The following is a 25,424-nucleotide window of genomic DNA, read 5'->3' as shown; positions in this document are numbered from 1 at the left end:
AAACAGACCAATATATAAGTAGAACAGAATTGAGAGTCCAGAAATAAATCCTTTCATACAGTCACCTAATATTTGACAGGGGCCAACATATGTAATGGGTAAAGATAGTCTGTTCAATAAATGATATTTAAAACTGAATAGTCACATAAACAGTATGAAACTGGAACCTTATATAACTCATAAGTCTTAACTTGAAATAGATTAAAGACTTAAACGTGATGCATGAAACTACATTTCCTAAAGGAAAACATAGGAAAAATTCTCCTTGACATTGGTCTTGCCAATAGTTTTTTGGATACCAGACCAAAAACACAAGCAAAAAAAGCAAAAATAAATAAATGGTACTACATCAAACTAAAGTTCTTCATTGCCAAAAAAAAAAAAAAAAAAAAAACAACGAGAGAGAGAATGAAAACACAATCCACAGAATGTAAGAAAATACTTACAAATCTTATATCTGAAAAGAGGTTAATAACCAACAGATACAAATAGAAAAATATATATATAATTAAAAAAATAGCAAAAGGATCTCAATAGACTTTTTTTTTCAAAAAAGTTATATAAATGACCAACAGGAGCATTAAAAAGTGCTCATCGTAAAAAACTCAGGGCAAAGTCATTATGTTGTTGTTGTTGTTGTTTACCTCTGAAAAACACAGCAAGATATTACTACCTATTAGAATATATACTACCAAAAAATTGAAAATAACAAATTTTGGTAAATATTGGGGAAGATGGGAAACTTATGCACTGTGATAGGGATATAAATTTGTATGTAAAACAGTATGGAGATTATTCATATTATTAAAAGTAAAATTACCATATGATTCAGTAATCCCACTTCTAGGTATATATCTAAAGGAAACGAAGGCACTGTTTAAAGACATATCTGAACTCTTATGTTTATTATAAAATTATTAACTCTAAGCAAGAGATGGAAATAACTTCAGTATCCATTAATGGATGAATGAATAAAATAAGTATGGTAAATATATACTATCGAATACTACTTAACCATGAAAAATTAAGAAATACTGCCATTTACAACAGCATGGATGGATCTAGAAGGCATTATACTAAGTGAAATATTTCATAGATTTTATATATTTTTTAATTTATGTATTATGATATCCCTTACATACAGAATCTGAGGAAAAGGCAAACTAATGGAAACTTAGAGTTGAGTTGACAAGGGGTGAACCTGGGGTGGAGTAAGGTGGTCAAAGGGTGCAAACTTGCAACTATAATATGAAAAAGTTCTCGGGATCTAATGTACAGCATGATGATCATAGTTAATAAAATATACATACTTTTTTTATTGTGCTTCCCTTTATTAAACTTTGCATATATCACATTCTTACAAGTTGAAAGTTTATAGCAATCTTGTATAAAAGAGGTCTGCTGCCACAATTTTTCTAACAACATTTGTTCATTTTGTGTCTCTCTGTCACATGTTGGTAATTCTTGCAATATTTCAAGTTTTTTCATTATTATTGTATTTGTTATGGTGATCTGTGATCAGTAATTATGACCCACTGAAAACTCAGAACTAGTTTACTTAAGGTATATACTTTGTTTTCTTTAAAAACATAATGCTTTTGAACAGTACAGTATAGTGTTTATTTTCTATATGCACTGGGAAACATAATTTTTTATATGCACTGGGAAACCAAAAAAAATAATAATTTGACTTAGTTTATTGAGTTAATCACTTTATTGAGGCAGTCTGGAACAAAACCCACAAGACCTCTGAAGTTTATCTCTACTATACTATATACATAAAAGTTGCTAAGAGAATAGATCTTAAAATTCCTTACGATACATGCATAAAAAACAGTGGCAACTATACGAGATAGTAGATGTATTAACATTTTTGTGTAGATTTATTGCAATAAAGATGTATACCAATTTATCAAATGATACAAAATTTACACAATGTTAAAGTTTGCAATGTTATAAGAAATCATTTCTTAAATTCACAAATTATGTCGTTTTTTTTTTCAATAAAGCTGGAAAAAACGTTTTGTAGAATTAATCTATTTTTCAAAAAAGGAAGTAAGGAAGTAGAAACTGCAACTAACTCTGAAAAAATAGAATATAAAATCCATTTTCGTTATATACACTGTGACAAAAACTATTACTTAGTTTACAATGAAGGAGTACTTATGAGGCATGATGAAGGATGGTCTATAAATAAGGCTGAAAGAGGGAGAGGGAGTCAAGATGGCGGAGAAGTAGCAAGCTGAGACTGCTTCAGCTAGCCGGAGATCAGCTAGATAGCTTATCTAAAGATTGCAAACACCTGAAAATCCATCGGCAGTTCGAAGAGAAGAAGAACAGCAATTCTGGAAACAGAAAAACAACCACTTTCTGAAAGGTAGGACCGGCGGAGAAGTGAATCCAAAGCGACGGGAAGATAGACCCCGGGGGGAGGGGCCGGCTCCCGGCAAGCGGCGGAGCAACCGCGCACAAAATCAGGACTTTTAAAAGTCTGTTCCGCTGAGGGACATCGCTCCAGAGGCTAAACCGGGGCGAAGCCCACGCGGGGTCAGCGTGGCCTCAGGTCCCGCAGGGTCACAGAAGGATCGGGGGTGTCTGAGTGTCGCAGAGCTTGCGGGTATTGGAACGGGAAAGCCGGCTACAGAGACAGAGCCGACAGTAAGCTCGCAGCTCCGTGTTACCTTGAACCGGTCGCAGGCTCGGTGAGCTCGGAGCGCGGCCGGAGGTCAGGCAGACGGGAGTAACTGGGCGCTGTTCTCTGAGGGCGCACTGAGGAGTGGGGCCCTGGGCTCTCGGCTCCTCCGGGCTGGAGACCAGGAGGCCGCCATTTGTATTCCCGTCCTCTGGAACTCTACGGAAAGCGCTCAGGGAACAAAAGCTCCTGAAAGCAAACCCGAGCGGATTACTCACCCCGGCCCCGGGTAAGGGCGGTGTAATTCCGCCTGGGGCAAAGAAACTTGAGAATCACTACAACAGGCCCCTCCCCCAGAAGATCAACAAGAAATCCAGCCGAGACCAAGTTCACCTACCAAGGAGTGCGGTTTCAATACCAAGGAGAGCAGCAGAATTCCAGAGGAGGAGAAAGCCAAGCACGGAACTCATGGCTTTTTTCCTGGGATTTTTTTTAGTCTTGCAGTTAATTTAATTTTTTCTTTTTCATTTTTTTTTTTTCTCGCCTTCGGGTAAAATTTTTTTTTTAACTGTTACCTTTTTCTTTTTTAACGATTTTTTACTAGTTTATCTAATATATATATATATATATATATATATATATATATATATATTTTACATTTTTCTTAGGTGTTTTCTTTTTTTAAAAAAATTCTTTTCTTTTCTTTTTTTTTTTTTTCTTTTTTCTTTCTTCCTTTTTGAACCTCTTTTTATCCCCTTTCTCCCCACTCACGATTTTGGATCTCTTCTAATTTGGCTAAAGCATATTTTCCTGGGGTTGTTGCCACCCTTTTAGTATTTTACTTGCCCCTTCATTTACTCTTATCTGGACAAAATGACAAGACGTAAAAATTCACCACAAAAAAAAGAACAAGAGGCAGTACCGAAGGCTAGGGACCTAATCAATACAGACATCGGTAATATGTCAGATCTAGAGTTCAGAATGACAATTCTCAAGGTTCTAGCCGGGCTCGAAAAAGGCATGGAAGATATTAGAGAAACCCTCTCGAGAGATATAAAAGCCCTTTCTGGAGAAATAAAAGAACTAAAATCTAACCAAGTTGAAATCAAAAAAGCTATTAATGAGGTGCAATCAAAAATGGAGGCTCTCACTGCTAGGATAAATGAGGCAGAAGAAAGAATTAGTGATATAGAAGACCAAATGACAGAGAATAAAGAAGCTGATCAAAAGAGGGACAAACAGCTACTGGACCACGAGGGGAGAATTCGAGAAATAAGTGACACCATAAGACGAAACAACATTAGAATAATTGGGATTCCAGAAGAAGAAGAAAGTGAGAGGGGAGCAGAAGGTATACTGGAGAGAATTATTGGGGAGAATTTCCCCAATATGGCAAAGGGAACGAGCATCAAAATTCAGGAGGTTCAGAGAATGCCCCTCAAAATAAATAAGAATAGGCCCACACCCCGTCACCTAATAGTAAAATTTACAAGTCTCAATGACAAAGAGAAAATCCTGAAAGCAGCCCGGGAAAAGAAGTCTGTAACATACAATGGTAAAAATATTAGATTGGCAGCTGACTTATCCACAGAGACCTGGCAGGCCAGAAAGAGCTGGCATGATATTTTCAGAGCACTAAACGAGAAAAACATGCAGCCAAGAATACTATATCCAGCTAGGCTATCATTGAAAATAGAAGGAGAGATTAAAAGCTTCCAGGACAAACAACAACTGAAAGAATTTGCAAATACCAAACCAGCTCTACAGGAAATATTGAAAGGGGTCCTCTAAGCAAAGAGAGAGCCTACAAGTGGTAGATCAGAAAGGAACAGAGACCATATACAGTAACAGTCACCTTACAGGCAATACAATGGCACTAAATTCATATCTCTCAATAGTTACCCTGAATGTGAATGGGCTAAATGCCCCTGTCAAAAGACACAGGGTATCAGAATGGATAAAAAAACAAAACCCATATATATGTTGCCTCCAAGAAACTCATTTTAAGCCCGAAGACACCTCCAGATTTAAAGTGAGGGGGTGGAAAAGAATTTACCATGCTAATGGACATCAGAAGAAAGCAGGAGTGGCAATCCTTATATCAGATCAATTAGATTTTAAGCCAAAGACTATAATAAGAGATGAGGAAGGACACTATATCATACTCAAAGGGTCTGTCCAACAAGAAGATTTAACAATTTTAAATATCTATGCCCCCAATGTGGGAGCAGCCAACTATATAAACCAATTAATAACAAAATCAAAGAAACACATCAACAATAATACAATAATAGTAGGGGACTTTAACACTCCCCTCACTGAAATGGACAGGTCATCCAAGCAAAAGATCAGCAAGGAAATAAAGGCCTTAAATGACACCCTGGACCAGATGGACATCACAGATATATTCAGAATATTTCATCCCAAAGCAACAGAATACACATTCTTCTCTAGTGCACATGGAACATTCTCCAGAATAGATCACATCCTCGGTCCTAAATCAGGACTCAACCGGTATCAAAAGATTGGGATCATTCCCTGCATATTTTCAGACCACAATGCTCTAAAGCTAGAACTCAACCACAAAAGGAAGTTTGGAAAGAACCCAAATACATGGAGACTAAACAGTATCCTTCTAAAGAATGAATGGGTCAACCGGGAAATTAAAGAAGAATTGAAAAAAATCATGGAAACAAATGATAATGAAAATACAACGGTTCAAAATCTGTGGGACACAACAAAGGCAGTCCTGAGAGGAAAATATATAGCGGTACAAGCCTTTCTCAAGAAACAAGAAAGGTCTCAGGTACACAACCTAACCCTACACCTAAAGGAACTGGAGAAAGAACAAGAAAGAAACCCTAAGCCCAGCAGGAGAAGAGAAATCATAAAGATCAGAGCAGAAATCAATGAAATAGAAACCAAAAAAACAATAGAACAAATCAACGAAACTAGGAGCTGGTTCTTTGAAAGAATTAATAAAATTGATAAACCCCTGGCCCGACTTATCAAAAAGAAAAGAGAAAGGACCCAAATAAATAAAATCATGAATGAAAGAGGAGAGATCACAACTAACACCAAAGAAATACAAACTATTATAAGAACATACTATGAGCAACTCTACGGCAATAAATTTGACAATCTGGAAGAAATGGATGCATTCCTAGAAACATATAAACTACCACAACTGAACCAGGAAGAAATAGAAAGCCTGAACAGACCCATAACCAGTAAGGAGATTGAAACAGTCATTAAAAATCTCCAAACAAACAAAAGCCCAGGGCCAGACGGCTTCCCGGGGGAATTCTACCAAACATTTAAAGAAGAACTAATTCCTATTCTCCTGAAACTGTTCCAAAAAATAGAAATGGAAGGAAAACTTCCAAACTCATTTTATGAGGCCAGCATCACCTTGATCCCAAAACCAGACAAGGATCCCACCAAAAAAGAGAGCTATAGACCGATATCCTTGATGAACACAGATGCGAAAATACTCAACAAAATACTAGCCAATAGGATTCAACAGTACATTAAAAAGATTATTCACCACGACCAAGTGGGATTTATTCCAGGGCTGCAAGGTTGGTTCAACATCCGCAAATCAGTCAATGTGATACAACACATCAATAAAAGTAAGAACAAGAACCATATGATACTCTCAATAGATGCTGAAAAAGCATTTGACAAAGTACAACATCCCTTCCTGATCAAAACTCTTCAAAGTGTAGGGATAGAGGGCACATACCTCAATATCATCAAAGCCATCTATGAAAAACCCACCGCAAATATCATTCTCAATGGAGAAAAACTGAAAGCTTTTCCGCTAAGGTCAGGAACACGGCAGGGATGTCCATTATCACCACTGCTATTCAACATCGTACTAGAGGTCCTAGCCTCAGCAATCAGACAACAAAAGGAAATTAAAGGCATCCAAATCGGCAAAGAAGAAGTCAAATTATCACTCTTCGCAGATGATATGATACTATATGTGGAAAACCCAAAAGACTCCACTCCAAAACTGCTAGAACTTATACAGGAATTCAGTAAAGTGTCAGGATATAAAATCAATGCACAGAAATCAGTTGCATTTCTCTACACCAACAGCAAGACAGAAGAAAGAGATATTAAGGAGTCAATCCCATTTACAATTGCATCCAAAACCATAAGATACCTAGGAATAAACCTAACCAAAGAGACACAGAATCTATACTCAGAAAACTATAAAGTACTCATGAAAGAAATTGAGGAAGACACAAAGAAATGGAAAAATGTTCCATGCTCCTGGATTGGAAGAATAAATATTGTGAAAATGTCTATGCTACCTAAAGCAATCTACACATTTAATGCAATTCCTATCAAAGTACCATCCATCTTTTTCAAAGAAATGGAACAAATAATTCTAAAATTTATATGGAACCAGAAAAGACCTCGAATAGCCAAAGGGATATTGAAAAAGAAAGCCAACGTTGGTGGCATCACAATTCCGGACTTCAAGCTCTATTACAAAGCTGTCATCATCAAGACAGCATGGTATTGGCACAAAAACAGACACATAGATCAATGGAACAGAATAGAGAGCCCAGAAATAGACCCTCAACTCTATGGTCAACTAATCTTCGACAAAACAGGAAAGAATGTCCAATGGAAAAAAGACAGCCTTTTCAATAAATGGTGCTGGGAAAATTGGACAGCCACATGCAGAAAAATGAAATTGGACCATTTCCTTACACCACACACAAAAATAGACTCAAAATGGATGAAGGACCTCAATGTACGAAAGGAATCCATCAAAATCCTTGAGGAGAACACGGGCAGCAACCTCTTCGACCTCTGCCGCAGCAACATCTTCCTAGGAACAACGCAAAAGGCAAGGGAAGCAAGGGAAAAAATGAACTACTGGGATTTCATCAAGATCAAAAGCTTTTGCACAGCAAAGGAAACAGTTAACAAAATCAAAAGACAACTGACAGAATGGGAGAAGATATTTGCAAACGACATATCAGATAAAGGACTAGTGTCCAGAATCTATAAAGAACTTAGCAAACTCAACACCCAAAGAACAAATAATCCAATCAAGAAATGGGCAGAAGACATGAACAGACATTTCTGCAAAGAAGACATCCAGATGGCGAACAGACACATGAAAAAGTGCTCCATATCACTCGGCATCAGGGAAATACAAATCAAAACCACAATGCGATATCACCTCACACCAGTCAGAATGGCTAAAATCAACAAGTCAGGAAATGACAGATGCTGGCGAGGATGCGGAGAAAGGGGAACCCTCCTACACTGTTGGTGGGAATGCAAGCTGGTGCAGCCACTCTGGAAAACAGCATGGAGGTTCCTCAAAATGTTGAAAATAGAACTGCCCTATGACCCAGCAATTGCACTATTGGGTATTTACCCTAAAGATACAAATGTAGTGATCCAAAGGGACACATGCACCCGAATGTTTATAGCAGCAATGTCCACAATAGCCAAACTATGGAAAGAACCTAGATGTCCATCAACAGATGAATGGATCAAGAAGATGTGGTATATATACACAATGGAATACTATGCAGCCATCAAAAGAAATGAAATCTTGCCATTTGCAACAACGTGGATGGAACTAGAGCATATCATGCTTAGTGAAATAAGTCAAGCAGAGAAAGACAACTATCATATGATCTCCCTGATATGAGGAAGTAGTGATGCAACATGGAGGCTTAAGTGGGTAGAAGAATAAATGAAACAAGATGGGATTGGGAGGGAGACAAACCATAAGTGACTCTTAATCTCACAAAACAAACTGAGGGTTGCCGGGGGGAGGGGGTTGGGGAGAAGGGGGTGGGATTATGGACATTGGGGAGGGTATGTGATTTGGTGAGTGCTGTGAAGTGTGTAAACCTGGTGATTCACAGACCTGGGGATAAAAATATATGTTTATAAAAAAATATATGTTTATAAAAAATAAAAAATTTAAAAAAAAAATAAGGCTGAAAGAGCTCAGTTTTAAGGTTTAAATTTAAAATCTTCTTTTGAAATACTTAACTGACCACCCAGTTTTCCAAACATAAATGTCTTAACTGCATGAATTTATTTCATACAACTCTATAATCTAGTTTCATAAGAAAGCAGCATGCAAATTTTGAATAAGACAGACTTGCTTAAGTTCCTTTATGTTCAACAGTAAAGGATACTTCCCTAAAAATAAATAGAAGAAAAATCAGCATATTTATTATGATAATTATTATTCATAATGAGATTCATATTGAATTAGGGAATATATATCCTCAGAGGGGGTAAAGTAAAATGAAATTTATTTTGGTAATGTGTCTGTGAATAGTCAATACAATGCCTCAATATAAATGAATATTACCATTTTGAACAATTTAATTACTATTATTAGAATTTTTATAAGTATAAAAATAGCTATCATTTTAGCATGGAATATGAGACTCTCATGCTCCATGCTTCATCACATCCACACAGCAACTCTGCATAATAAGTATTATCATCACCATTTCATGGGTGAAAAAACTGAGGCTAACACATTTAGATAACTGGTTTATGATTACATGGCTAGTAAAGATGCATCACACTAATTTAGGCTTTATGATTTCAGAATTGTACTCTTTCCACTGCACATTCTATTACTCTGTAAATACTTGGCCTGTTTTCATTGAGTTCTTTAGTTTTATTCATGTGGTGATGGCTTAAAGCTTCATTTAAAGGAAGCTTAAAAAATTCATTTAACCAAAAGCTCCCAAGAATTAAAAATGTCATGGATCTAATGTAGACATGGATATCATTAGTTAATGGGTAACTATATATTTTCCACTCTAGTGAGATAACAATCAGAGTATTTTTCTAAGTTTTAGTCTCTCAGTGTTAAAAAGGACTTTGTTAAAATAGAAATATTTAGACAAAGGTGATCAAAAGTCTGGATCAGGTCACCTTAAGATAAATATTAGGAAACTGAGGAAACAAATGGAGATTTGAACACTGAGCTGTGGTATAATGAATGGTTTCAAGTATTTAGTAGAATATAGAAAAGCCCTTTAAAGCCTGGTCTTAGCCTAGCATTGCAGCTTCTGGGATATCTGTCTATCTATCATCTATCTATCTAGATATAAATTTGAAAACTTTTTTAAGAAATAGAACATAATCAGCACCATAGAAGATCTGTTTATGATAACAACCTAGCCCCTCCTCCCAGGTTGTTAATATTCTCTCTTATTTAATGTAACATTGTGCAAATAGACCACTACTGATCTGCCGTTATGAATGAAATAGCTATAATCATCTGTTTGCATATCCTGGTGAAAATATTCATTTAGTTCCATGTTGTATTTCTAGGAATGGACCAAATCTTTATTTTTATTTTTAAGTTTTCTAAATATTGTCCAACTTACCTCAAATGTTTTCATTATGGGCACTTTCATTCTTTCACATTCTTGCAAGACATTTTACTGTTGCCCAATATGGTAAGTGTGTAATAGTATGTCATTTTAGGTTTTAATTTATTTTTAATTTCATTTAATTTAATTCCAGATTCATAATAAAGATAAACAGTTTTTATATATGAGTGGCCATTTGGATTACCCTTTCTGTAAAGTACATGCTCAAGTCTTTTGATATCTTAACATTGTGTCATACTGACTTCTTTAATAGTAGACTTTATGAATGAACTTTTAGCTGTGTAGGTCTTCTCTATTTTATTTTGAACTTGTTTTCATTTCAAAATCTTTATATTTATTTTCATAATCTGCTTTTATTTTGCTTTGTTTATTATCTATCTATCTATCTATCATCTATCTATTTATTTCCAAGCAAGAGAGAGCGAGCAAGTGAGAGCGCAGGGAGGGATAGAAAAAGAAGGAAAAGAATCTTAAGCAGGCTCCAGGCTCAGCACAGAGCCCAACTCTGGGCTCTATTTCACAACCCTGACATCATGACCTGAGCCAAAATGAAAGAAATAAAATAAAATTAAGGTGTTAAAAAAAAAGGAAAAAGAATTGGAGGTTTAATTAAGTGAGCCACCCAGGCACCCCTGTGGTATCTTAAATTAGCTGTCATATCTTTAAAGTTCTAGAGTATCCATTTGGTTCATTTATAAAACCTTTCTCAATATCATTTTTAGTTTCAGTTTTTTGTTCAATTTGCTTCCCCTCTCATTTCTTTGAGCAGAGTAATCAAGCCATTTTACAATGAATATTTATGGATCATTTTAACATCATACTTAATCCCCTTTTGTCTATCAAATCTTGTTAATGGTTTTTCTTTGTGTGCTTTGTTCCATTTTGCTATGTTCAAGACATTATATTTGAAACTCTTATTGAGTAGGGATAATTAAGAGCTATAATAATGGTATGGTCCTCCTTGGCAGGATTTTCTCTTATATCTGAGACTCTACAAGACAATCATACTCCAAATTCAGTGATTGACTTTCTCAGTTTACACAGAAGGCAAGGTAGGCTATAGTCTTATTTCTGCTTCTCCTTGTGCTTTGGGGATCTCAACTTAAATTTGGGTTGTACCAAAGTCCTCAAATTTGATTGCTGCTGGATTTTGAATTTTGTTTCTCTAGTATCAAGAGTCTATTAACAACACAGCTCAGTGTGTTTTAGCAGTTTCAAATGCTCTCATAGCTAAAATGGCTTCCGGGCATATATCTCTAGGCTCTCATTGTATTTCGTATTTTGGCCCAGTAATCCCACACTTAATTTTTATAATCATTCTGATATTTTTAATTTTAAAAGCTATTTTGTCTGAATTTTTAGTTGTCTTAAGTAGGAGTTTTTAGATCACCATTCCTAGAAGCAACAACAAATATACATGAAAATGTCTGCAGTAGTTTATCACATCTTTATGGCTTTGAACTTCCATAAGCTGAGGCATCCTTCTCTAATCACTTAGGCAAACTCCAATTTACCCTTTAAAACAACACAAGAATTGCTTCATTTAAGAACATGTTCAGGGATGACTTTTCCCCACTGTTCTTACCAACATTCCCACACACTCTTTGCTACCCACACCTTGTTTATGAACTTTCATTAGGTATATCAGCGTGACCAGAATTTTGCTCTATTGTATTTTTGTCCTTTAGAGCTTTAATTAAATATGAATTCCATAGAAAGTCTGTCCCTTTTCTTTCAAACCTGGGTTAGTTATTTCTTCTCATTCTTTGTCAGAAGTTACTTTATTAGAGAAACTTATAGCTCTATTGTGACTTTGGAGCCTTTACAGTTTTTTGACTGGAAAAATCACCCATCCCTGAGATTTTTACGCAGCTTCCTAGCTGATATTATTCAGAAATCTGTTCAAAGCAGACTTTTTCAGGGAGGCCCTTTCGGACCACTCAGTTAAAAAGCCTCTTCTCAATCACTGCTCTTTTTAAAATGTGCTTATTTAGTTCAAATATGCATCACTATTAAAGAAAAACCAGTATGATTTTTTTTTTTAAAGTTGGCTTACCTATTATCTATCTCTCCCACTAAAATGATTCCTCTGTGCTGGGGTTTTGTTGTGCTCATCTTAGGCCAGGCACTCAATAAATTGTCTCTGAATGATTGAATTGTTTGACTCCCTTGCTAGATTCTCAACTTCATGAGGCCAAGGATTGTTCTATTCAGTCCTTCTTTATCCTCAATGTCTGTTATATTGCAGTCACTTGCATGACTAATGGGAAAAATCACAGAAAGAAAGAGTTAAAACTACAGAAAAACCCTGTAGCTTCAATAACACAAAGCTTTCTAAAATTATTTAGCCCAGGAATTGAATACTGGCTGCACTTTTGATTTTTTTTAAATGGTATTGAATTTAATTTAAATGGAAATACTTGAATGGTAGAATAATAAAAAAATTATAAAAGCAACTGGCTCCTTAAAGTAAGAATTATATAGGGCATCTCTTCTAGAAGCAAAATTTTCAAATGTCAAACATCTGAAAACATAGAAGGAGAAGTAAGAGTGTGAATTGTACTTCAATGCTCTTTTCTTTATATTCAGCAAACAGCTTCATTCACACCTTTCCAATTTTTTCAACTCTTTTGACAAAGCCTTCAGAGGAGTTACTGCTGATGACAACCATCACAGCCTAACAGGAGAAATTTATTTTTAATATAGTTTTTTATTTTTTATAAACATATATTTTTATCCCCAGGGGTACAGGTCTGTGAGTCACCAGGTTTACACACTTCACAGCACTCACCAAAACACATACCCTCCCCAATGTCCATAATACCACCCCTTCTCCCAAACCCCCTTCCCCCAACAACCCTCAGTTTGTTTTGTGAGATTAAGAGTCATAGAAATTTTATAAAGAAAAATAATAGCATGTTTTTCCCAAGTTGTTAAGGATATGGTGAAGCTCTGTCGGATTCAAAGGAGGAATGTGCAATTCCATGCTATATATCATAATACCTTATTTTAATAGTGGCTTTGCAATTTTTCAGATATATCCATTTACTGAAACCACTATCAAATAAACAAAACAAACAAATTAACAGGGGTTCGAGACAGAAGTTATCTAATCTAAAAATAGCACATGTTCACAGTATACACAACACATATCCCAAGTACTACTATAGGTTTCAAGTAGGAGTCAAAACAATAGTAAAAATGATTCAGACCCTACCAGTCAAATCATAAATGGGACCTTAACTGTAAATCCTTATCTTTAGATCAAAGCGGGTAATTGGGTGCTGAAGATACATTATAGAACTAATATGTTATAGAACTCCTCTGAAATGAGTCATTTATTCCATCACTTTTCCTGCACAGCTGCTGACCCATGTTTTGGTTCCTGGAAATAGCTGCTACCCTGTCATACTTCTTAAAAGCACATATATTGATAACTCTACTCATTCCTCCATTCCTCTGTGACTGTCACTGTGTTAAAATGTGGAGTCAGCTGACTCACTTGTGGTGGTAATAAAGTAGATGAGTTTGCAAAGTATTTTGTTATTTCTAAAAATGCAAAAACCAAATTACATTGAAATCATAAGGGGTGTTTCAGGGAGAGCTGTAGGATGTGGTTTCTTGTGTAATCCACAGAGATTAGCTCCAACACATATTTAAACTCTCCTCTAGGAGCAACCTTAGGGGTCAAGTAAGAAGATAAACAGATGTATACACACCCTGGCACAAAATTATCACTTATGTTTGGCTTCCTAGTCTCCTCGTGTTACTTATTTATCTTAACTTCTCTCTGAAATCAGGGAACACAGAATCTCAATCAGTTGACATTTTTCTACTGAATTACCCAATAGTCTGATCATACCCCTAAGACTTTTTTAAATTATTTCACTCATAATCCCAAATCTGCTTTGCTTCCTCTTCTTAGTACACTGAAACTTGATTTCAAAATGAGGACAGTTGTCAGTAATGCCACATTCATTCATCTATTTTACAATTCCATGTACTTATAACTATGAAGATATGTTAATAGCATCCATTCCAATAAGCCACCCTAAATTTATTCTCATGAAACAAGACCTCAAGAAAGAGAATTCAAAATCATTCATGTATTTGCAACTTATTGCAATAAAGCCTTTATCAATAGACTTCCCTGTGCACATGGTGGTCAAATTGCTGGTGAATACCAGCCAGCTTTCTCATGGCTTCTAGGTAACCCAAGTGAGCCTTTATTGATACTGGGAAGGGATAAAGCAGGGAAGGGATAAACAGTGGTGTAAGAATTGGCTAGACAAAAGTAATGACTCTCATTACAAAGTGAGTATTTTAAAGCAAAAGAGCCTGTTGGGAATATTGTTTTATAAATTAGTGGGTTTTTTTTAATTAACTTTTTAAAATTCAATTAGTTAACATATAGTGTACCATTAGTTTCAAATGTAGATTTCAGTTATTCGTCCATAGCATATAATAGCTATTGCTCAGTACTTACTGTTATAGCTTCTTGAAAGCAGAATTTTAACCCACTGAGCCACCCAGTTGCCCTTGGAAGCAGACTTTTAGATCACATTTTCTGATTACTTCCATGTAGTACAACACTTTCCTGCTAGCATCCTTCAAAACATACTGTTTCTTAGAGGAATTTCTTTAATAATAAATAAATAGGAATTTATTTAAATTTATAAATATATAAAATAAATAGGAATTTATTTAAGTTTATTTAAATATTGCACACTGTTTCATTGTTCATAAATAAGGTGATGATATTATAGCCATTAGTTGGTAGCACTGATATATCACTTTCTTTTTACTTCTCAGTGCATTCTCTTTACACAAAATAGATATATATTTTAAAAGATTCTGAATCTGTGGCAAACTTTTAAAAAACCCTATAGAGTAAAGTTTATCATTTTAAGTAATCTCAATGATCTTCCTCAATTGTGATAGTATATCCTTCTATCTAGGCCAGATATTGTATGAGGTATTTGAAGAGACACACTTTTCTAAATTTCACTTTTCTCATATGCAAAATGCTTATCAGGATCCTACAATAAAATACACTTACAATTTTTTGATGAAAATTTTTTTATTTTAAGATTTTATTTCTTTATCAGAGAGAGTGGGCGAGAGAGCAAGCACAGGCAGGCAGAATGGCAGGCAGAGGCAGAGAGAGAAGCAGGCTCCCGGCCGAGCAAGGAGCCCGAAGCGGGACTCAATCCCAGGACGCTGGGATAATAACCTGAGCCAAAGGCAGCTGCTTAACCAACTGAGCCACCCAGGCGTCCCTTTTGATGAAAATTTAATCTGTATAAACAATATATTTGCTGTAATACGTGGTTCATGGAAAACATCTTATTTAATTATAAGCAACAACAGTATTAGAAATTAAGTAAGTGTGTCTATAATATTTAAAGTTTTAACACATAATTCCAGTGCTTTGCCTTATTTTCTCAAATCCCTTTACCACTTTCACTGACAGAGTCAAATGTACTTTTTCTACTAGTAGCCAGCTCTTTGTCTTTTGTCAGAAAGATGCCCTTGTGAATTATTTATAATAGAGATATTAGCAATAATAATAATAATAATAAGTACCAATGAAAATGTTAAAAAAAGTTTTCTTAACTAATTAGGGTTCTTAGACTTCAATTTAGGAACCACCTCTGGCAAGCAAATTAATCTGCAAAACATTCCCAGAATTAACAAGTCAGTCAGATACAGGGTTGTCCGTAAACTGAAAGGTGAAGCAAAGGGACTAGGTTTGGAAAATAGGTAAGGGCAGTGAAAAAAATGATCAAATTTTTTGGCAAAATAAATTCTTAGGTGTCCTTTCAATGGAGTCCTGGGCATTATGTAGCAGTAACTCTGGAGATTATCTCAATCCATTGGAGTCACCCCGTTTATTAGCTTGCTATTGACAAAGTTATTTACAAACTGTAGAGCAAGAGGTTGTAATGTAGAAAACGGATGGTAATGCACAAGATTCTTGTTAACAATAATGCAAGTTAGTGATTTTTCATTAGAGAACATAAATTCTATAACCCAAATTATGGGCCCAGAGCACTTCTGCTGCACAACTCTGCTTATATCCCAAATAACCATGTGAACTAGTTTTAATATCTGCTTCTCTTATTAATTTTTGAATAAAAATTCTTGACACAAGTATTTTATAATTGTGTGATAATCATGCATTTAATTTCTTGGAGAACAAAACACACTTTAGCATAACTAGGTTCGTTCACAGAACCAGCCTTGATAACACACTTCTATATGTTAGAAATGATGTAATAAATGTAGAATATTGGGCACTTGTTTGGTTTTCTTTGCCATGTTTTGCACTATCTAAAAAGAGGTCAGTGAACTTGGACTGGAGTTAGTAGACATGGAAGAAAATAAAATCTTACAGAGAAGAATACTCTGTGGTCCACAACCTAAACGGGCTGGGATTCCCATCATTTGGATCCCTGTAGCTTTACAAAAGTCAATTAAATTTTTGTATCTCCGATTCAAGTTGATTCCCCAGTACTTTTTCAAACATCTCTTGTAAAGTATTGTTTCCCAGAAAAAAGGGGATTTTGCACATGTATCTGCCTTTGTCTCTGGTCATGATCTCAGTCAGGATCCTGAGATCGCGCCCCATATCGGGCTTCCTGCTCATTAGGGAATATACTTCTCAGTCTCTCTCTACTGCTACATCCCCCTGCCCTACTCATGCTCTCTCATCTCTCAAATAAATAAATACAATCTTTAAATTTTTAATTAAAAATAAGATAAATAGAATCAAATAAAAAGTCTGGTCTTACTGCCCCATTTAGCTCCTTTTTTTTTTTTTTTTTGAGTTGTATTTAAAGCAGCATGAGAGAACATGAGGCTCTCAAACTTAAAAAAAAAGGAAAAAATTGAGTTTTGTTAGGATTTAAGATCTTGTCTGCTAGAAAAAAAATGTTGGCTTTGTAAACATGTGAAAATTAACAAAGGAGAATAAGATAGAATTCTAATAATTTTTGTAGAAATTAAAAATTTCGTCCAACCCAATTACATACAGACCCATTAAGTAAATTCATTCCAATGTCCCAAACCAAACTTTTCTAATAGTAATGCATCTGTGTAAACAGAGTCAACCCAAGGAATAAATAAATATTATTATTTTTTTCCTGTCTCTTCCACAGTCACATCTGGGTATATTGGTAGCAAGCCAATTTTCTATCTTATAAGACATGATATCATAAGGAAGGGTATTCTGTCCATTTGGAACAACTGAAAATCATTGTAATTTTATCTTGGTGCAGTAACTTGAGATGGCACAGTGTGGCTTATGAATATATTTTATTTTTTTTACTGGGAAGAAGAGATTATAGAGATATTGGTTATCCAAGAGAGACTGACAGGTGTTGATAGTTGCCAGGTCAATATCCATCTACTTTTTCCTTTAATATCAGAAAGCACTGAGGGATTGACAACAAAGAAACTTAAAACAACATCAAATATTTTATTGTCTCTTTTCTAGTTACATTGTAACCATATGACAAAGTATCAGTCGTACAAGATATCATTCTCTTTTACCTCTATCTTTCTGCCAGAAATGTGGGCTTAATAGTGAGAACTCCAACAGCAATTTTTGCAACTGTGAATAAAAAGCCATGAAAACCTCTAAGATACTTCACTTGACTTTCTTAAGACTCTGAACCAACACCAGAAAACACTCTCCGTAGTCTTCCTGTTAAATGAAAAAATATGGTTAAACCACTTTTGACAGTCTACTACCTACAGCAAAATGTAAATCTTAATTGAAATATGTCCTCTCAGCTGTGCTTAAGCAACTGAGTCCTGAGCTTTTCAGGTTTTCAGTCTGAAAGAGTACACCTCTGGTGCTCTGAAAGGGAAGAGAAAGGACACCCTGTTCTCCATATAAATTAAAGAAGAGAAATCTGTGCATTTAAGTGGGCCATATAAAATTTATCAAGCAATTATCTCCTAACTCCTTCCTATCCAAATTACCTGATATGCTCTCCCTACTCCTTTAATCCACGTTACTGCCTTTTCCAGGATTCTGTATCACATCACGACATGTCTTCTGTTATTTCCTTCTTGCAAGCTAGTTTTGTTTTCTCCATCTAAAAAAATCAACAATCATTGTGTATTTCAATTCCCATTTTCCTCAAATGCATTGATTCTTCTTATCTATTACTCTTCTCATACTCAGTGTCTTTGTCTTTATGGGGTTTGTACTTTGCTTTTCCCCATCCTTTACTGCCCTTATATAATCAAATCTAATAACTTCTTAGAGAAAGTTAAAAATTCCTGCATAGCCACACGTGAACACAAAGTCAGTGATTTTTAGCAAACCTATAAGATAGTCAGACATCCATTCAATTTCTTTTTTTTAAGATTTTATTTATTTATTTATTTGACAGAGAGAGAGATGACAAGCAGGCAGAGAGGCAGGCAGAGAGAGAGGAGGAAGCAGGCTCCCTGCTGAGCAGAGAGCCTGATTTGGGGCTCGGTCCCAGGACCCTGGGATCATGACCTGAGCCGAAGACAGTGGCTTAACCCACTGAGCCACCCAGGCGTCCCTCCATTCAATTTCTTAACTGAGTCTCAAATGCATCCTGAGTTCTAACCTAAACCTAAGTTCTACTTCTTACACGTTGTTCTATGACCAAATTCTTTCCGTTCAGTATTTTGTAACATTTAAATATTAATCAATTGATGCTTTGTTTGTGTATTTCTATGAAAATAATTTGAATACTGTAGATTTATTGTTATAGATTTATAATCAAAGTTTCATCAGTTGAAGTTTTTGGAAATTTCGGATATAATGATTAACCTAAAATGATACTGCCTCAAATCCCTCTGATATCAAGGCCCAACACCTGATTATAGCCAAACCTGTTGTGGATAGTTCCATGGGAAATTGCAGTTACTTAACACTGATAGCATCTCATGTTCTCTCTCTCATTTTAGAATGTCTCCAACACAACCCAAATGTGTACGAGAGTTAATGTCCTCTGAGGACAGCTCTCAGTGAAGTGGAAATAAGAACCATAGGTAAAATTGTCAGTTTTCAGGTCTTCATGAGGACAACTTAAAGAAGTTTCTCAGGACCTTTCAGTAAAAGCACGCCTTCATTATCTATCCACGACAATTATATCAACAATGTACCTCTTTGACAAAGTTGCTTCTTCACTGTATCACTTTCCCATTCTTTTCTACCTTGGGTAATCTCCCAGATCAACTAACAGTACTCAAATCCTTTGTCCTACTCTTTGCTCTCAGGATAAATGGAGCCAAAAGACTTATTTTAATATCAAGTTCTGAATGGGATCTTAGAGCTATTTCTGTCCAGATTTTCATAAACATAGGGACCTTTGAATTATCAGGCTATAAATAAGTTCTAAATGGAGGGGGCAAAAGCAAAAAGTAGAAATTTTTATGTTTGATTTTTAATCATGATTAATTGACTTTATTGATTATTAAAAATACTAACATTATAAAAGTGTGGATCTTTGTAAAACAATGTCATAATGTAAGAAATAAGTTGCATAATCCTTTTGAGAATATTAAACCAAGTGTTCAGGTGCCATCTAATTACTTGTTTAATCCAGAACTTTGGTGTGCATTATCTTGAGGAATAGGATTTTGAAGTCCAGACAGACTAACAGAAAACTGATCCAAATGTGTGTGTTTATATTTCTGCTTTTGTTGTAAAAATCAAAGTGTGATTGCTGGTTTAAAATGGTAAAACTAATAATGTTCATGGACTCTATTATAAATTTTCTAATTGTATGGGAAGAATCCAATAAACATAGAATTAATTGATTTGCAAATCCTCAAAGAGCTACAGGATCAGGTAGTGGTATGTTCTGATTCAACAGCATCATAATGCAGCATTTTATATGTGTGGCTAATGGATATTTTCATGAATGTTTGCTAGCTAGTCAGCCAATACAGAGAAATATTAGGTAGGGTAATTACTCACAGTTGTGTATAATAAAATGAGAGAAAATTATCAAATGACACTAATAATAATAATCCTATAGCAGGCTAAATAATTCAATGATAATTACAAGTATTAATCCAGCTTTCTTCCCTGATTATGACTCTTCTCTCCTTTATCCTAATGGGAGTAGCAGATTGTCTGCAATGAATTGTGAAAACCCAGCAGTGACTTTGGCAGTGAAGGCCTCCCATCAATTTTGATAGGTTCAAATGATTCTGGTTGGTCTTGAGAAAATGTGTCAATTTTATTTTCTGTGTGTGTCATAAAAGAAAAAAGCAGTAGTAAATTCTTGCTGTTATTCCATGGAGCCAATAAAATCATACTGCCAACAAGAGGCTGTTGACACCATAAGTGTAGTTAACTGTCTTGAAATACTAGGCCTGGAAATAAAATTCCAATATTTCACATAACCTCTTTTTTTTTTTTTTTTAAAGAAAGAAACAAAACAAAACAAAACAACGATACTGCTTACATATAGGGCCCTGCTGTTGTGTAACTATTTTTGAACATGTCTACTGTAAGTGTATATATATATATTATTTTTTCTGTGCAATAAATTCATTTAGAGATAAATTTGGATTGGAAATTATTTGGGGGGAGGCATGGTATTTGTGGCTAGTCTTACAAGTAAAAAAAAGGACTAAAAGAAATAAGAAAAACATTTTTTATTACAGCATATTTACATCTGTCCAAAGTACTTATTTACTATAATACTGACGAATGTATAATACTGTACACAAAGAAAGAAGTTAAATGAGTTATAATTCAGTCGAAGTATAGCTGGCCATTTTAAAACTTACCACTGAATCTTTCTGGTATGAAATGTGATATCTGGCAATCTGGTCCAGTTCATTACATCAGGTCATTTGTATGTTCTTATTACCATTTTGATAGCATAGCACATTTTATAACCCAGACATTTTACAATGGAACTATGATGCATGTATTTTCAAAAGTATAGACATATATGAAGCTATGAGGTCCAAAAAGATGAATGTCCATAGTACCATATAGACTCAACAAATAAAAGTGTCCAAGGCTCTGAGTGAGATTTATGAATATTGTATAAGATTAGACCAACATGTGGTTTTGATATAAATAATCTGTTCTTAAATTAGAATTACAATCGTTGAGTACAGTGTTGAAAATGGCAGATAGATTTTAGCTCTCTTTGCTCACTAGGGAAATTGGAAAAATGTTTAGTTTGGTCAGATTTTCACTTAACTTCTGAAAAATCTTACGTTTGAGAGAACCCTTCTGAAATAAGAATCCTTAAAGACATAACCCCTTTGGCACAAGTTTTCAAGAAACTTGTTGGATGTCGTAGACAATTATATGGCACGCGTACTGTTCTAGATGTTTCATGCCAATAATATGTAAGCCATACCAAGGCTACATATACATATAGAGATGTTCCTCAGCTTACAAGGGGGCTATGTACAGAGAAACACATAAACAATTGAAAATGCATTTAATACCCCTAAACTATCAAATATCATAGCTTACCTTAAGCTTATTTAAACATACTCAGAACACTTACATTTGCCTGCATTTGGGCAAAATCATCTTAAGCAAAGCCTATTTTATAACAAAGTATCAAATATCACATGCAATTTATTAAATATTACACTAAAAAAAGAAGAATGGTTATATATAGAATGCTTGTAAGAATATCAGGTGTTCACCCCTGTAATCTTCTAGCTGACTGGGAACTGTGGCTCACTGCCGCTGCCCAGCATCACAAGATGGCACCATACCACATGTCACTGGCCCTTTTTATAAAGACCCAAATTCAAAATTCAAAGTACAGTTTCTACTGAATCACTTTCACTTTCACATCATTGCCATATATATCATAAGTTGAATCATTGTAAATCAGGAGCCATCTTATTTGAAAGGTAAATCACAGTCACCCATATACACACAAAAAAAGGCCTTCATGTAGGGCCATCTATGGATCTCTAAACAACATAGCATGACATATCAACAGCAAAAAATGGTCGTGAAGGGGACAATTGCTTTGCGTCAGTACTCTGAGCAGTAACATACATGGCCTTACTCACCTAGCAGAACTCCAGAGCTAGCTGATGGCAAGGAATTTTACAAATGTTTGCTGAACAGATTAAGCACTATTCTTTTTAAATTAGTGTGCATATCTGTTTTCTAAAGATATGTTAATTTATTTTATTGACTTATTACAAAACCAAATAATTTCCTCTTATTTAAGTGGCAGGTAAATAGAATTCTTTTTAATTTAAATCAAATGGCTTTTTAGGGAAAATATATTAAAAATTCTGAAACTTGTATTGCTTATGAATCTTTTATTGGAATCCTTATCAAGTTGTATTTTTCAAGTTTTTCCTAAATAATCTTCAATGAATTGAAAATATTTTTTGGATTCTATTCAAGGCTATTAACACACAATTTCACTTTGTTAAATATAGTGCTAAACTTTCAACCAAAACGTTGTGTCTTTTTTTTTCCACTACCACATCGTCCATCTACTGACTGGATTCTCTCCCCAACTAGCACATATATACCATTGTCTATCTTTAGGATAAGTAAGGGTCATCTTTTGTCTTTATTCTATTCCTCGTATGCTTCTGAACTTGTTGAATTTTAATATAGTCACACCATAAGCATCACATATTTGATTCCCCTTTAAATAGTAAACAGTGCACAACCAGAGCATACCTTCAAAGCTATCAATATACTTACTCTGACATATTATTTTTGTATTTTTGTAAATTAAAATAATTAATTATAGAACAAGACTTTCAGGTGGTAGGTATTGTAAGTTTTACCCAAACTGACTTTTGTCAAACTCGTTTTTGTCATCATATATGTCAAGTAGTTTTCTCAGGTTTATTTTTAGAATATCCTTGTATAATGAATATTTACACTGATATCTAGTATAAAAATCTTGCAATTTATTTTAGAAACATTAAGATATTGAAAATCAATCTATTTCTTTAATTCATTGAAGACATTTTTGGCTTGTTTCTAGTACTTTCTTACTGGTTAAAAAATAAATTTGAAGTAGTCTGAATTTCATTATTATATGGCACTTTCCCTTTGATGAATACAAAGTCGATATTCTATATTAGCTATCTGAGAAGAATTTATTTTTTTAATTTTATTTATTTGTAAGAGAGAGAGTGAGAGAGAGCACAAGCAGGGGGAGCAGCAGGGTGAGGGAGAAGCAAACTCCTGGCTAAGCAGGGAATCTATTGCAGAACTGAGTCCCAGGACCCTTAGATCATGACCTGAGCTAAAGGCTCAGGCGTTTAACTGACTGAGCCACCCAGGTGTCCCAATCTGAGAAGAGTTCTGTATGTTATTCCTATTAATATGCAGTTTAAAGTCTAGGCAATTAACTTAATATTTTAGTGGCTATTACATAGATAGCACTATGTTCCAGGCAGAGGGTAAGAAAGAAATATTAAATCAACCTTATTCTATGCATTCTAAATGAAAATAATTAATCATAATAAATCCTTCTATTTATGGAATATCCACTTATAAGCTTTCCTCCATATGAACAATGCCAAATACCAGAATAAAGGGTCATCTAATACAAATAAAGGATAGAATTAAAGAATTCTGGTAAGCCATTTAATTTTGAAAAATGGTGTTCTATTGTTGCTGAGTTGTGGTTTTCAGTTACATAATATTTGAAAAGTGTAGAAGTAAAATGAGTGTTACGTGAGATGAGAAATGGTATATAATTAAGATATTTTTAAAAGTACAGATGAATACAAATTTTATAACATAGCATTATGGAGGAATAAAAATAAAATACACACTCTAAAGTGAATAAATCTTGGAAAGCTAATAGAGAAGTAAAACAAAGTGCAAAAATTATGGTACATTTTTATGAAGTTCAAACAAATTCTGTGAAACCATAAAGATACTATTATGTATCAAATATTGTAAAAATTAAGCAAGGAAATAGCAAACATAAAATAACCAAAGCATACAAACTTGGGTAGATACAATATGTGTGATCATGTTCTACTTCATAAAGAGATGAGTTAATAGATAAATAGAAGTAACTAGACTTTTTAGATGTTAATAAAACTTTGCCTGTTATTTCTTAGTAATATAAAATATATGGTTTTCTAACAAAAACGTTTACCTTAAAAATGTTTAAAAATAAATTTCAGGCTACTCATAAGGTTATATTTACTTTTCCATTGAAGGAAAAGCTGGTTGTTGTAGTTGTAGTTGTTTGTTTGTTTGAGTCTCCTCCTAGTTTTTATTATTATAATGTGGAATGAGGAATGTTAGATTGAAAAGTGAGTTATTTTATAGACAAAAATCATTACTTGATTCACCTCCTGGTACAGCCGATGGAACTCCTAAAAATATGCCCTTTTGCCTTATGGAAGAGTAACAGTTATGCTTACTTCTGAAACATACTTGGTGGTGGCCCTAAATAGTGACACCATAGTAAACATTTTGAATATTTGCAATTAATTTTTATAGTCATAGGGCTCCAAAAGGCACTGCTGGTATCTTAGCAGGTATTTCAATAAAGCTAAAAGTTTCCTGACTGTTTAAAAATATTAACAAGGCACAAAACATGGCAGAAGTATTGTCCTTAGATATTATTTTTTTCCATATGCTCCTGATTCCAGACATGACAAATTATTTTTTAAAATTTTTTTTATAAAAGAATTTAATTATTTATTTGACAGAGATCACAAGTAGGCAGAGTCAGGCAGAGAGAGAGAGGAGGAAGCAGGCTCCCTGCTGAGCTGAGAGCCCGATGTGGGACTCGATCCAAGGATCCTGGGATCATGACCTAGGCCGAAGGCAGAGGCTTTAACCCACTGAGCCACCCAGGCGCCCCCATGACAAGTTATTTTTGATAGATATATATAAATGTATTTTCCAGTTATAAGAAAAATGGTTCTGCTATTTTTAACCTTTTTTTTAATTACATAATTTTGTAATTAAAATTTTATTTTTTAATGTTTTACTTTTCTTTTCTTTTTTAAAGATTTTATTTATTTATTTGACAGACAGAGATCACAAGTAGGCAGAGAGGCAGGCAGAGAGAGAGAGAGGGAAGCAGGCTCCCTGCGTAGAAGAGAGTCCGATGAGGGGCTCAATCCCAGGACCCTGAGATCATGACCCGAGCCGAAGGCAGCAGCCCAACCGACTGAGCCACCCAGGCGCCCCAATGTTTTACTTTTCAATATATTACTTAGAATATAAAACCTATTCCATTTTGTAAGAAGTTTAACCATTTAAAAAATGGTAATTATCTCATTGTGTCTTCCCCTCACATTGCTTTATTTTGAATAAAAAATTTCACAATAAACATAACTGATGCTTTCCTTCTGATGGTCCCTCTGTTGGTCATATTGTATATGAGCCATGACAATTA

General features: G+C 34.7%; 1 long non-coding RNA gene across 2 annotated transcripts in view; it reads left to right on the top strand.

Moving 5' to 3' along the window:
- Positions 1-25,424, top strand: part of LOC131808259 (uncharacterized) — a 179,062-nt gene that overhangs the window by 105,863 nt on the left and 47,775 nt on the right. The window lies entirely within an intron of this gene.

The sequence above is a fragment of the Mustela lutreola genome, chromosome 9 (assembly GCF_030435805.1).
Source record: "Mustela lutreola isolate mMusLut2 chromosome 9, mMusLut2.pri, whole genome shotgun sequence".
Lineage (NCBI taxonomy): Eukaryota > Metazoa > Chordata > Mammalia > Carnivora > Mustelidae > Mustela > Mustela lutreola.
Note: the sequence above shows the minus strand (reverse complement) of the source record. Positions and strands in the feature narration are given on the sequence as shown.